General features: G+C 39.0%; 1 protein-coding gene and 1 long non-coding RNA gene across 2 annotated transcripts in view; one reads left to right on the top strand and one right to left on the bottom strand.

Annotated features, from left to right (window-relative positions):
• The window catches only part of LOC142411003 (uncharacterized), a 92,822-nt gene that overhangs the window by 63,945 nt on the left and 15,161 nt on the right, over positions 1-13,716 (top strand). The window lies entirely within an intron of this gene.
• The window catches only part of CHRFAM7A (CHRNA7 (exons 5-10) and FAM7A (exons A-E) fusion), a 44,005-nt gene that overhangs the window by 25,161 nt on the left and 5,128 nt on the right, over positions 1-13,716 (bottom strand). The window lies entirely within an intron of this gene.

The raw sequence follows: 13,716 nt of genomic DNA on the forward strand, positions 1-13,716 counted from the left end.
TTAGCTGTAATTCTTGCACTTCAAATCCAGATTCTTATTTTTACATGGCTCAATCTCACCTAAATTACAGAAAAAGTAAAGCCTCTTTGAACTGGGCTTCAATTACTACGAACCTTAATAAAAGAGTTTGTAGAAACATTTTAAGATATCCCTTGTTATAGCAATAATGCTAGGTTCCTGATTGGTACCTCCTAGCAAGACTGAAATTAATAACTGTAGTCTGAAGTTAAAAATGGGCTGGCAGCCACATGTAAGGCACTCCCTATATAGATTTTCACTTTTGTTCGCTTGAATGTCATCCTACTGAAACCGGCAGGTTAATCATTTTATTAGCTCTTATCTCATTGTCTCAGCACTTGCTCGTTAAACATTCTCAACATCTTCTAATCCACAATGTCAAATTACTAGCACCTAATGATGTTTTTTCCCAACTCATTTAAAACCCTGTTATGTTTAATTTTTGCTTCACACAGCTTGGGGTCTTCTTCCTCTTCCTCTTCCTTTTTAGGGTCGTGCACTGAGCTCACTAAACTGTATAAAGCGAAAAAGCCTGAATTCTTGTAGGATTAGTACTGGGAGAACGGGCTGGAGGGTGATTTAAGCACTCATAAAATGGCCAGTTGACAAAAGATCGATGCTGTGGCCATACTTTATGCAGCCATAGTGACAAGATGAATCTGAGCTCCTCGAAACTTAGGGAGAGTAGTGAAGGGGCTGGACTTCTCCATTCCTGCCCATCATGCTGGTGCATACCAGCACCCTGTGTGGCCAGCCTCCAGGAGAGGCCAGACCAGCATGTGGTCCAGCTTCACCCACCTGGAGCCCATCTGAAAACACCACAGTGACCTCACATTCTTTATAACACTAAGCCAACATGGGGGACTATTGCAATTATCCTCTCCTCATGTGCCAAGGTTAATGCTAAACTTTTGTATTAAAGGTGGCTCAAGGCTTCTTAGTGGTGCAGTGGTGCAAAATTGAATTTCGCTATCTCAGGGGTGAGGATAAAAATCCGTTGCTTAAAAAAGCCAGCCTGATGCTTCTGCGAGGACAGTGAAATGTAAACTGCAGCTGCTTGCCAAGGACTACCTCTAGTCATCCATAGGTAGGGGCTGTAGCTGCAGCAAGTCTTGATCTTGAAGAATGTAGTAGAGGGTGCAGAGTCAGGCTGCCCCGTAATGGGTGCACATTCATTACCCCTGAAGCCTAAGGCATCACCGACATTGCACCTGCCAAAAGGCAAGATTAATTAAAATGCAAATTTGGATGGAATTAAGGAATGTTTGGGTTTTTTGCATAGGAATAAAAAGCTACACGGCAAGTTGGCAATGTGAAACAGGTTTTTTAGGCAACATGAAGATGAAGAAAAAGGCAGTGTACAGGATTTGTGAGATGAAAGAGATTTGAACTCCTGATGCCTCTTCCGCACCCGACTTCCCTTTCACCACAAAAGGAATAGGTTAGTGCAATTACCCTTCACTTCTCCAGTAGTCAGCAATATACCTTTTTATCATAGTAAAATGTTTTCGACTCAGCTTACAGCACATATTTCCAATTATGCAGAAAATGCTGCATAAACAGGCATTACCAATGCATAAATAATATTAATAATATTCCATGATCCAGTATGTAAGGCTCAACACCAGGAACAGGCCACAGAATGTTTCTGATTTCTTGAAAATAGATGCAAAAAGTGCAAAATGATTCAGTAAAAAGTCAAAAGTGGAAAATATAAATTTTCACTGTTTCACTGCATTTATCTCGAGGCCACTTCAAACTTAAGCACACATTTATATTTGGTGTTCTGACTTTTGCCATATCAGTGAGATTTTTATATAAAAACAGAGCTCTTACATCTATGACTTAATCTTGTAGTGGTACAGCCTACTGCTGAGAAGCAACACTCCTTCAAAATCACAGCAACTGTAGCAAACTGTTTAAACATAGTTTAAGATGATGTGTTTTACTACACAGCCCAGTCAGCATGGTGTGCCAGTTCTGCATGACTTGGCCTTGGGCTTGTGCTTGTGCTTGCATAAGGCAGCTCCCTTTACGTCAGCTGCTAATTTGCCCTGATTCTCTTGGTGCTAAAAACCTCCTGAAAGTTGGTCTTCATTACTTTATACTCAGCCACTCCATGCTGCTAGTGACCTTAGTGAAAATTGAAGGCATTTAGGACATCACCCTTTCTTCTCTTCCACATTCCACTTCAAAGCCAAATTCACCCCTGAGGCAGCTTCACTGCTAGGATGATATCTGACTGTGTGACTTTCTCACCTTCCAACTCAGACTCTCTCTGGCTCTTTCAGACCATTAGGGATAAGGTATTGCAGCTGTGCTCAGGATTTAGCTAAATATCTCCTGTAGCATTAAGTGAGTTTTGCAGTTAAATCTCTGAAATCCAGCCTGAAAATGCCTTCCTTACTTCGTGTGCTTCTTGATCTTTGATTTAATGTCTTCTAGCTTTTTTTTAATCAAAGAATTAAAATCTTAAGGCAAACCAAAATGTGAGCAGTTAATTAAAGTGAAATTTGAAAAGAAAACTTCTTTTCTATTGAGCTCTTAGGTTTGTTAGATTTGTGATGGATGGCATATGAATTGCTCTTCATACTCACTACGTGCTGAAGGCCTTTGTGAAATAGAGAAGAGAACTGACTCTGTAGAATTGCTCCTGTCTGGGGAAAGTGGAGTTTTGTTGCTGGAGATAACAGAGACTGGCACAGATTGCTGCCACTATCCATTTTTATTTTTTAAGAAGGCTGACTTTGGACTGTAAATTCAAAGAGGAGCAAGGCAATAAATGGCTAATCTGGGACTAACTGAAATACTTAAGAGTTACATGGGAAACAGTTTCCCTGTAGGGAGACCCCCTCCTCACCCCCCACCCCACCCCGCAGCCCCCACTTTCATTTGTGATACAGTGAGTAAAGTTTATTGAAGTCCCCTAGATCTCTAGCCAGGAACAATGCAGGGCAAATCTTTGGCATATTCCCCGCACAACCTGCTGTTCTAAGCACTTTCCATAATCTTGAAGGACAGAGTAGCAGTACCAATCCCAGATGCAGTGGCAGTTCCTCTGTTTCCTATTTGACTTAAAAAATCAGCCTCTTCACATCATGTGAATGGTGCAGCAGAGCTGAACAAGAACCTACACTAGAATGTACAGCTGAAAAAGAGAATGCAGCTGAAGTGTATTTGTGAAAGAGTTGAATCATCCATGCAAAGTGTTCGAGCTAATGACTGTTGTATATATTGGCTCAATTTTGTAAACAAATCTATAAATATTTGTAGGAGAGGGCCACCGTTAAGTCAGTGACGTTTCCTGCATGAGACCAGTGGGATTAAGGTCTGACTCTGCACTCTCATTCCATTTATTTATTGTTATTGTTTTGTTTTAGAACCATGACGTACATTCAGTGATTCCTCTGTCTGGCCATATTTACTAGAACTATTTATTGTACAAATTAAGGAGTGGGCCATGCTTACTAGAAATAATGCTGGATAAACCAAACATTCCAGCTCAAGCTTCTTCTCTTTAGCAGATAGTGCTGTGTGACAGCCAAGACCTCATCTTGCTATTACTTCCATTCTGTGCAGCTTCTTAGGTTCAAAATATGACCTATCTTCATAAATGTTTACTTAATCAGAGTGTAATGTTTAAAGGTCAAGATATGGAAGATTTGTTTCAAAGCCGTATCTACTTGTGTCATCTTCCTTTGAAATGCACACATCCAGGCTGGCCTACATGTATATGTGTAATGCCATTTTCTTTATTACCTGGGCTGTGGCGTAAAACAGTGCCAGCAGTACTTAAAGCCAGCCAGCTATGCTGTACTGGGTCTAACTTTTGGGTATTACTCTTAGGGCATACGATACTTAGTATCTGTAGAGCATTTTCCTGTCCTAACAGTTTGTAAGTATGTCCCTTCCATCAGGAACATGTGAAATTGTTCAGAATTGTTTTGGGGTTTTTTATTGAATTAGTATAAATGTGATTAAATGAGTAGAAAATCAACAAATACTTTTTAAAAAATGGCTTTGTAAATCTTCCTTCTAACCTACAAGCACATTATTTTCGGTAAATTAAACACAAGGAAAATGGTGCCTAGCTACAAATAACAATGCAACAGTGCCAAATGAATACTTTACAGTACTGCTACAAAACTATTACGTAGCATTACAGATTTTAGCACTGCTATAAATATCCTTAGCAGTGCAGTCTTTGCGCACAGTTACACAGCTCAGCGTGTAGCAGCTTAGACTGCCACATCTGCTGACATTAGTTCCAGATGTTTGGATGTAGTAACAAGGACAAGCAGAAGAGACAGGCTAAGGAGCAGAGCAGAAATAACGCAGTGTTACCACAAATGGAAACAAGCATCTGCTGTTGGGTGCAGAGGGATCCGGGGACAGGGTATGCAGAGGCGCAAGCTTTAGCCATGGTGAAGCCCATTATGGTGAGCTCCTGGTTTCATGTAGTGGAAACTACAGTAGCATGGTCTGCAAGTCCCTGGGCAACACTGGTGAGAAATGACATCCAGCAGCTCGGAGGAAGGGAATGGGAGAGGAAGGGAATGGGAGAGGAAGAAAGGAAATCTCCTGTGTGAGTGGTGGAAAGATGCCCTGAGCACTAGACTAGCTACAGTTCTGATCTGTGTTTAACGCTTGAGCCAGCACATACTTAATACAAGGTTTGCTGTGAGCTTGACCTATGTGTAAGTCTTAAAAAAAAATGGGGATTTTCAAGTATGTGTTCTGCATGGGTACTGAAGCCTGGAGTTCACCTGTCCCATGCACTGTTCAGGTGCACAAGGAGAGAAACAAAAGAGTGAGGAAGTAAACCTGAATACAACAGACAAGTATGCTTCTGCTTATAGCGAAAGTTCTGTCAAAGTTTTAAAGGTTTCTAGAGTTAAAATGCTAAAATGTTACTAAAGCATTCTGTGCTGCTGGGGTAGGAGTAGATACTCATTTTTGGCCATTTGAATATCTTAATTTTTTCTTTAAAATAAAAATTATAAAAATGTCATTAGAATTTTACCTGGGTTAAGATTGAGTCTGGAGTGTCAGATGAGGATTCTGATTGCTTTGCTTAACTTAATTCAGGTGAAATTCTGAGGGAGAGTTGGTTTTTTGTTTTGTGGGTTTTTTTTAAATTGTGCCATGTGTGCTCTATTTTGCAAGTCTGAAAAAATCCAGTGGTTTCTCCACACCAACTAATCTCACATGCTTTTGCAAGAAGCATTTGCTCTCTCCCCAACTACTTTATCTTTCTTTAAAAGAAAGGTGGAGTTTGCTCAAAACATACACAGGTCTTCCCAGAAAAGCTGCCGGAGAAAGAGCATAGAAGAGCCATCTTAACTCTGGGCAGAGCATCTGTGCGAGAAGCCTCCTTAAAATGTGGGAATGTGTTTCTGTTCCATATATACTCTGACAAGCTCTGACAGTTGTGCTTACTGTTGACTGTATTAGGGCTTTGTCCTCACAGTGGGCTTGAGATGTATTTTCACTGAGTTTCACAGAAAAGAAGCGGACATTATAAATATGTGTAAGAGCCTCATGATGTACCATTTCTGTTACCATGGGGACATAATCGTAATAGCAGTCCTTTTTCTTTTTTTTTTTCAGTACATCATTGTTAACAAGAGATTGTATTTAGATTTGAACACATTCGTCTTTGCAAAAACATGCAGGGATTAGCCATATGAAATGAGCAGAGTACAGCATAGTTAATAACATACTTCAGCATATCTTGTGTGAAAAAAATATTCTTCTGAAGAGGGGGAGGTTGCATTTTTTCAAGTTATCTTATGAATTCCCATGATTCACTGTAGGTTTCACTCAGTTCAATTATTAAATATAGCATAGAATTCAAAGTGCAGTTACATTTATTGCAAGCATGCAAAGTAATAACTGTGTTCTGTTGCTTTATTTACAAATAATTCTTGATTCCATTGTATTCCACAGAAGACTCCCATTGAGAGGACAGAACCCTGAATTAGTGTTAAATACTGGCTCTAGGTGCTGATTATCATTGCCAGTCTGACACAGATAGGCATCCCAGCTCTGAACGCATGCTGGGATCTGGGAACTACCAACTGTTCCACAGGCTAAGAGGGGATAATAGAGCCCCCATAGCCCCACTCCTTAGACAGTGTTAAAAACAAGAGGGAATCAAAGCTTTTGAACTTGGATTTATTTGCCTAGAGGTGAGCTGCAAAACATAGAAGTTGAAAGGTCAGGTTGTTACACCTGGATGTACCAGTAATGCCAGGACAGCATTATATCAAAGGATTTGACTCTATTTTTATTCTTGCTAATCAACTTTAAGTCATATTTGACTTTTTATTAAGCCTTTCTCCTCAAAATGTTCATAAGTCATATGGAAATGCTGTTATAGCCTGTATATTTAGCAAACTAAAGTGGAAGGAAAGCAGGTGATTTCTTCAAGGAGAGAAGAGAAAGTTATGGAAGAACAAGGAGCTGAACACAAAGCTGTCTCTTCCCCTCCCTTTGTGTGATCAGAGCACACAGCTCTAGCACCAGCCTGCTGCTGGCATTCTTCTATCCTATTTTTGTGAGTAACAGCAACAGAAATTTCCACACCTGACCAAAGTATGTCGTCCATGTTTTAGCATCAGTTCACATGCTGAAACTGCAGAGCCTTTGAGGAACACCAGAGCCACAGAGATAGAGGCATCTGACTAGGACACAACCATGAGGAATAGCTCTGTCCACTACAAATGGACATAGTTAAAGCCAGCTTCAGAGGACCAGTTAGCAAAGTGCCATTACTCATCCCAGACAGTCTCTCTAACTATACTATCTCCATCTTTCCAAGTGTAGGCAAATGAAGCAAGAAAGAGTAGCTCCAAAATTCCTGTGATATGTAACATAATCCATTATCCTCGATGTCTTGGGGTCTCTGTTCAATTTAGGATACAGCACAGACATCACCATGGCAATTTAAAAATTCCCTGCAGAAGGGTATAGTACAAAATATGTTGCTTATGCTGCTGAACATCTCTGCAGCTCTTGACACAGAAGTATTACAAAGACACCTTAATAACAACTTGGGAAGAGAGGATGAATCAGCATTACAGAAATTCTAGTTACTCCTTACCCTACATCCTCTGAGGGACAGGTTTGAGAGTCCTCTTTTACAGGGTCTTCATTTTCAACTTTCCCTAAAAATCCATATTTTCTCCCCACTTTAGAGTCCCCACTTCTCTGTAATGCCTGTGAAGAATCACTGACAAAGGTACTGAGAAACCGTGAGCTTGGCTGAGAGGAATAGATTGATGAAAATCAACTGTGTGTCTCTCTTCACAAATGCAACAAGCGTCATGACTGAAATGTCAGAACACCTACTCAGTCCTTCAGGCTGCTGTTTTCTGCAACGCAAAAGAGCAAACTCTCTCCTATGAAAAGAACATTTCTGTGTGGTGGGGTCAGAAATGGAGTGAACACTCCAAAATCCATAAAAACGCTTATTTGAATTTCTGGAGCTCAGTGAGGGGTTCAGTCAAACTTACCAGTGCTCATTATTTTTTCTGTCTTAATTCTTGCATTTAGTAGTATTGGTGGTAATGGGTAAAAGGCCTGCTTCTTTCCTCTCAAATACTTAACTGACACAACTGTGTAGTTACTGAGAGTAATTATGGGGATGTCAACCACAGAAATATGTTAATACTCATGGCTGAACACAGAAAACAAGCCAATAAAAGTCCAAAGTAGTAGCGCTGTATAATTAAACATGTGCATGGGTCCACCAACTCTGCACATGGTTATTGATCATCTTCCCTTCAGGCTACTCCACTATGAGGATCATATAAGCAATATGGAGACATGATTATAGGCCATGCAAATACGGTTTCACATCACTACCAGAGGATTTTGCAGAGATGAACTGGATAAATATCATATTCTTATATTGCTGCCAATGAGCAGCAATGGCTTCATGCCATGCTCTTAGCTCTTCCCAGTTAGCTGTTGTTGAAGCCACTGTTAACAGCCTTTCCTTTTTACAAATCAAATTCTAGTTTCAGATAACAGGCATGAACATGCAAGCATAAGTGAAGGTTAAATCCAAATATAAGTTTACTTCAGGCTTCTTCTGGTTATTCTGGAAAATAATTCTTTTAATTTTGAATAAATTAAATATTCAAAATAATTTAGTTAACACATTAAAAATAAATTATTTAAGTAATTAAAATTCTAAGTGAATTTTAAAAGATTTCTTTTTCTATATAAGTGCTTGCACATATATGCTCTCTGCTGCCAACCCATTGTAAGATCTTCTTCCCCCTTTTTTTTTTTTGCCTTTTTTGTAACTTAGAGATATATTTAGATTGGAAACAGTTGGATTGTTTAGTAGTCTATTCAGGCGAATATGGTGGGGAGTTCAGGAGAAACTGAAGAATTCACATCTGTATCATCTAAATTTGAAGTAATTAACATCTGAATGTTTCTATGTTAATACATTGTTCATAGATAGAAAAGTGTTTGCTTGCAATCCCTTGACAATACTTTGTTCAACTGCTGTCAGCACTATTAGATTTGTAAATTACTGAAAACTTTTTATAGCGTGTGCTTTTCTGAGAGAAAAGCAGGCACTGTATTTGCACAGGTCTGAGAATACAGCCGTAAAATGGAACACAGAACAGAAACAGAATACCACCTACTCGATTGTTCAGGAGCCATAGCCCATCAGGACTACCATTTAAAAATGTTAAACCACGACTGGTAATCTAATCTAGTCCCCAAGCTCCTCTGGCAACACAGGTGCTCCCAAGGATAGTGTTAGAGGTTAGGGGCATTGCTTTAGCAGCACCTCCTGCCTTCCCCTGCCATCACCCCTGAAACTGCTGCAGCACCTTTCCCGCCAACTTGTGGACCCACACAGATCACGTTACAGGAGCGGGGCAGAGGCCGTGATGGTTACGTGTGGGTTGCTTTTCCCTGGATAATTAATCCAGCCCACAGCATCTTCCCACAGCACTTCCAGAAGCCTTCCCAGAAAAGAAATGGGTCCAGCAGGTGCAACCACCTGCATTTGAATTCCTTCCTCGGTGCGCATTGGCACTGCAGTCAGAGGCAAATCAAATCCAGGAAGAAGCAAGTCGACTCCCATCTTTACATGCACAGTAAAACAGGCTTTCGCAAGAAGCACCAGATTTATAGAGCATGTAATTAGTCTGTGCGTGCACAAAAGCCGCAGCAGACGAGCAGAGAGGCTAGACTGCACACACAGAGTGCATCGGCTTGTGCCCCAGCTGGGACTGAACCTGCAGGTCGCCCAGGAGCCTGGGAGCAGGGAATTAATTTAACAGGCAAAGAAGGTTTAACAGTGCTGATCTAATACTTTGCTTGTACTTTATGGAGCCAGATCCTCCGCCGATGCAGATCAGTGTAGCTCCACTATCCCAGGACAAGAACATTGCTAAAGAAAAATAGGGGCTTTCAAACATTTCATACAAATTTCCACAGACTGTAACAAGCTGATCCATATTGGTCAAAACAAAGGATATGAACTTGGGTATTGAGTAGTGACATGATGTATTGTCTAGTACTTGAATATGAAGAAATATTGTAATTTTAACTGTATATAGTCTTCAGAAAAAAGAGGAACAATTCTGAATATTACAGGCATATATTCATTTCAGTCCCCAAACTTCTGTGAATTAAAAGTTTTGTATAAGAACAAGTATTAGTTAGCCAGACCTGACTCCCAGAAATTATGTCTTGTGCTGTAATTTTGTTTTATTAGCTGATTACTGAGGACTACTAATAATTACTAGATGATGTGCCTTTGCAAATTCTGTTGTTCTAGTAAGAGGTCCTGTGTAAAATGTGAAAGCTTTACGTTCTGGTCCTTGTACCCTACAGCAGTCGGTCACAACAGAATCTATTTTCTAGGACCTTAATCATACTTTTCATAGCAAGGATGCAAACCTTCTTCATCACAAGTGGCATAGCTATAGATGTCTACTCACTTTCTAAGTTAATGGGGCATCCATACCAATGTAGTTAGAAAACAAAGAAATGAAGTACTGAGCTTTTGTGATTTGTGCTTATTATTTGTATCACAAAGGATGAGAAAAATGTTAGAGAAACTGCTTTACTTCACTCATATTAAAAAACAAACAAACAGAAAAACCCCAACTGAGTTGTATTACAATTCCAAAGACCTCTCCTGTGGAACCAGAAAGCGGAACAGAAGTTCTGATGTTCACATACAACGAACACCTCTAATGTCCTCCAGTTAACTATTATCAGGAGGGTTTTTATAGCCTTTAGTCAGTCTTTTTTCTTTCCTGCAAACTGCCTTAAATCAGTTTAAATTCATTGCTTCCCATTCCATCCAACAGAATGTAGACTGTGTTTAAAATATCTTTCCAGATCTAACACTGTTTGAGAAGACTAGGTAAAAGAAAGATGCTGAAGAAAAAAATAGTCCAAAAAGCCAGAAGATATTTAGAAGCACAGGAGAAATGGACAAATATCACAGAGATAAGGTTGCAGTTTCTCTTAGTATATCAGTATCTCACCACAGTAGCATAGGGAGAGGTGTTGTCTGCTTGTTTAAATAGATCAATTATCAGAATATTTTAGACTGTTATTTGAAAAGATCTGTTCTTCATATTTCACGGGGAAGCAGAATACTCTGGTTTCTATTATAATCCAGTAACTTTCATTGGTATTAAACTAACTAAAAATACTGAAAGCATATCCCAGCACTGTTCAGTTTGCTAAACTCTCAGGAATAAATCATGGTAGAATGGAAATGGTTGCAAGATGAAAGTGAAAACAGTTTCTCCCTTTAGCATGGAGGGAATAAAGATCAAGCAGCAAAGTGAGAGGAAAATAAAGCTTGGAGAGACTTTTCCTAATGTACACAAATGAATGCTAAAAATTAAAAGAATAATGCAGATTTGATGAGCTTCTGCCACAACCATTGTTTGCAAAGAGGCTGCTGAGGTTTGATAAACAGCTTAGGAACTTCTTTAGCACCATTTCTCAACGAGCCTCTTGATTTGGTTGTTTTATTCGTCTTTCCAGATTTAAATTTCTTTTTTCTTTTTTTTTTTTTTGGCAGGGGACATGTTTGTGTTATAGTCTGTTTCTTTACAGAAGCTGTTCTGCTTCTTTGAATGACAGCATAATTTTCTTTTTAAAATTTCAAGATATTTCACATTACTATCTTGCCCGGTGGGTCCAGGGTATTTGATTACAAATACTGAGTTGCAGATTCTTATGCAGAGGCTTTGCTAAACACTGTATTTAAGTCATTGAAGTCAACTGTGTCGCTTACACTGTGTAAAATGAAACAAGGACTAAAGCCCTTGAATATATAAATCTAAGTCATCCAAGTAACCAAGGGCAATGTAGGATGAGCAAACTTTGACTGAGTTCAGATAAACATGAAAAAGTTTGCATCCTTTCATTTTTCCTTTGGTCTGCACAAGTGAGTTGAACAGCCTAAAGGAACAGGATTTCTCTTGAGATTCTGCTGCTGCTTACTACATACAAACAACTATTCAGCACTTTTCTTTCCCCTAACTAGAAATTAAAAAAAGAAAGAGAAGAAACTGGAAAATAAGCGAAAACTGTTGTGTAGTAAATGATTTAATTAGCTAGTAAATGTCTGGAGGAACCATGAAAGATTCCTGACTAGATGATGTTATGCAACATAAGTAAGAACTTGAATATTCATGTAGATGAATAACTAAATTCAACTTCTTAAATAAATTATTAAATGTTGATTCTTCTGCTAGTAAAAAAAAAAAAAAATTATGATCAGAGTTGACCAAAATGGACACATTCATACCCACCAAAATGTTTGTCACCATAAGTCTTGCTGTAGAAGTCACAAGCTAAGATAGTCTTGATCCAGCATTTTCCCAAGTTTAGCAACTTGGCTCAGACAGAAATGGAACTAGCTTGTTTTTTTGCTAAATATATGACAGATTTTAAGTGAAGAAGAACCATGGGTAGAGGTTTGTGAGCAGTTTAAGATAATCTAAATCCAAACTAAGTACAGGTCATCTAGAAAAACGGCTACTCAAAAAATCGATACAGCTAACTGCTTAGTCGCAGAGGCACTTGCACAAGCCAAAGGGGTAGGAACATGAGGCCAGAAGTTAGTGAGATCATCTCTTTCAGCAGCAGAGTGCTGAGGTCAGCTTAGGACACGCACAAAATGGTGCCCCGAGTTCCACATAGAAAGTTGGTATAAATTCTAGATTAAAACCAGAAAGCCCCAGAACACAGTAATGTTCTCAACAGTTGCAGAGTAAAATTGCTGAAATTCCTTAAAAAAATCTAAGATGACTTTATTAATGAAAATTAATATCAGAAAGCCATTGGTCTGATCCCAATGCAATAATTCTTCTAGTCTTAACTTTAGCATTTTTATGTAAGTAGAAAAAAACGTAAGTAGTTTCTCTGCATCATGTTCCTTATTTTTTTGACATTGTACTGAAGCTATGACCTTGACCAACTATCGCCATCCATTAACCCCCTTCCTCTCCTGCCACTAAGGTATGCAGATACCCTTAGTATTCGTCTGTTAACATTCTCCTCTGTGCTTATTCTGAAGTTTTGTTCAGCTTTCTTAAGTCAGATATTTCCAAACATTTTCTAATTCAAATCCAGAGAGATGTTTATTGTCAGCCTATTTGTTCAATATACATTGCTTTCCTGCAAGGAGTTTTGAAACAAGATTTCAGCAAATCAGAGAGGAAGTAGGTTATTTTTCATTTCTTTCATCAAATTGCTTGGCATTTCTTGTTTCAAGAAAATTGAAACAAATAATTGTAAAAAACAAAAGAAACCTCTTATTCTATCTTCTGATACTATAATAACTCAAATGTCCTTGAGGAGCACTTCTGGCCAGTCGGCTGTCTACACTTTGTTTTCACTTCAGGATGATTTAATTGCAAGATTGTTTGCAAAGGTTTAAGAGCAGTGATTTTTCTATTAAGGAATATAGGAATAAAGTGAACTGAAAGATACCTAGGATCTCTCTCTTGAAAGTTCTTATTAACTTGACACAGAAGCTTTTTTAAAATCCACTCCTTTCAAACCTCTTTCTTTCCATTTTGCCCCCCATCCTCTTTCACCTTAATTCCACCTTTCTTCCAAACTCCTTTGCTGTCTCTCAGGTCTGCCATGCATTCCCACTTCTCCTCTAAGCACTCCCCCAGTTTCCTAGCTCTCCTCTTCATTCATGTGTCCCCAAATTGCATTTTTCTCATGCTGCCACTGTTTTCCCTCCCCATTTAGCAACACTTTGTGTAATTTACTATGCCAGCTTGCATTCTCATTAGTCAGTTCATTAACTCTATTTTCTAGTGGACTAAACTACGTTGGGGCAATCGGCACTTACCGGTCCCTCATTATGTAGTCCTGATACTATAATGCATATTAATATGCAATACCAATAAAAAGAAAAACATATCTGCAAGCACAGGATAGAAATAATTGCTAGCTTTAGAAGGAAAGGGTTAAACTAAAAAATGTAAGGTAGGAAACATCCACTGTGTTTGGAAAAGGTTTCATACCCTGTCTCCCCTTTCCTATCAGCAAAGTCAGAGTGGAATGGAAGAGACTTCAAGTAAGGAATAGCAGCAGCCAGGATCCAGCCTGGCTCAATCTGTTCTGGCAGGGATTTGACTGATCTGCTCTGGATAGGTCTAACTCCCAGTACAGCTT

This window comes from Mycteria americana, chromosome 6 (assembly GCF_035582795.1).
Source record: "Mycteria americana isolate JAX WOST 10 ecotype Jacksonville Zoo and Gardens chromosome 6, USCA_MyAme_1.0, whole genome shotgun sequence".
NCBI classification, from domain to species: Eukaryota; Metazoa; Chordata; class Aves; order Ciconiiformes; family Ciconiidae; genus Mycteria; species Mycteria americana.